Source organism: Enhydra lutris, unplaced genomic scaffold (genome assembly GCF_002288905.1).
Source record: "Enhydra lutris kenyoni isolate GAN:26980312 unplaced genomic scaffold, ASM228890v2 scaffoldscaffold24, whole genome shotgun sequence".
NCBI lineage: Eukaryota > Metazoa > Chordata > Mammalia > Carnivora > Mustelidae > Enhydra > Enhydra lutris.
Window position 1 is genome coordinate 28,142,157 of NW_019154108.1, and position 1,788 is coordinate 28,143,944.

General features: G+C 42.7%; 1 pseudogene; it reads left to right on the forward strand.

Moving 5' to 3' along the window:
- The first annotated feature begins 388 nt into the window (after window positions 1–388).
- On the forward strand, window positions 389–1,132 carry LOC111150893 (annotated as a pseudogene).
- Window positions 1,133–1,788: the final 656 nt, after the last annotated feature.

A 1,788-nucleotide genomic window follows, 5' to 3' on the forward strand; every position in this document is an offset into this window, starting at 1 on the left:
TTGCATCCTATACCAATTAATTTGTTTGTTGTCCATCTCCCTCACTCTAGGCAAACTCCCAGAGAAAGGGAAATTTGTCTTCAATATTCTGTCTTGAATTGTACCCATCATATGAAAAAGTACTCAAATATTTATCACTCAGGGTGCCTGAGCGGCTCAGTTGTTAAGTGTCTGCCTTCGGCTCAGGTCGTGATCTCAGGGTCCTGGGATCGAGCCCGGGACGGCATGGGGCTCCCTGATCTACGGGAAGCCTGCTTCTCTCTCCCCTACTCTCACTGCTTCCCTTCCCTCTCTCACTGTCTCTCTCTCTCTCTCTCTGTCAAATAAATGAATAATAAAATATTTTAAAAAATAAATAAATAGGACTTCCTCTTTTCTGGCCAGAACCATGGAGGGTGCAAAAGAGAAGAAAATGAAGGTTCCTGCTGTGCCAGAAACCCTTAAAAAAAAGCGAAGGAATTTCGCAGCATTGAAGATCAAGCGTCGGAGGAAGAAGTTTGCTCAAAAGATGCTTCAAAAGGCAAGGAGGAAGCTTATCTATGAAAAAGCTAAGCATTACCACTAGGAATACAAGCAGGTGTACAGAACTGAGATTCGAATGGCGAGGATGCCAAGAAAAGCTGGCAACTTCTACGGTATCTGCAGAACCCAAATTGGAGTTTGTCATCAGGATCAGAGGTATCAAGGTGCAAGCCCAAAGGTTCAAGTTGCAGCTTCTTCGCCTTCACCAGATCTTCAATGGCACCTTTGTTAAGTTCAACAAGGCTTCAGTTAACATGCTAAGGATTGTGGAACCATATACAGCATGGGGGTACCCAAACCTGAAGTCGGGGAATGAATTGATCTACAAGTGGGGTTATGGCAAAATCCACAAGAAGTGAATTGGCCTGACAGATAACACACTGATTGCCCGATCTCTTGGTAAATACCGAGTCATCTGCGTGGAGGATCTGGTTCATGAGATCTATACTGCTGGAAAACGTTTCAAAGAAGCAAACAACTTTCTAGGGCCTTTCAGATTATCTTCTCCACGAGGCGGGGAATGAAGAAAAAGACCACCCATTTTGTAGAAGGTGGAGATGCTGGCAACAAGGAAGACCAGATCAATAGGCTTATTGGAAGGATGAACTAAGGTATCTACCTTGATTATTTTTGTAATCTGGTCAGTTAATGAATGACTAATGTCAAATGGAAAAAAAAAAATAATAAATAGTTCTCATTCAATGAATCAATTAATATTTTGTTTCTGCCTTTCGTCAGAAACGACCTCTGAATTAAAATAAGCAGGAATGGGGCGCCTGGGTGGCTCAGTTGGTTGAGCAACTGCCTTCGGCTCAGGTCGTGATCCCGGAGGACCAGGATCAGGTCCTGCATCCGGCTCCCAGCTCCGCGGGGAGTCTGCTTCTTCCTCTGCCCCTCTCCTCTCTCATGCTCTCTCTCACTGTCTCTCTCTCAAATAAATAAATAAAATCTTTTTAAAAAAATAAAAATAAAATAAAATAAGCAGGAAAAATTGGTTAAGAAGGAATTCAAGTGCAAAGGATTGTAAGTTTGTATCAAGGTCTTTGAAGTAGTGATAATAGAGATAATTTCTGAGGACTAGGTAGGTGTGCCTTGGGGCCCACCTTGGAGCACTGTGCTAAGCACTTAACCCACCTTATCTAATATAATCTTCAAAGCAACTATTATTATTCCCATTTTGTAGATAAATTAGAAGCTAAGCTAAGCAAAGGTGACTTGTCCAGTCTGGCTAACCTGTATCCCAAGGCTCAAACCCAGGTCTCTCTG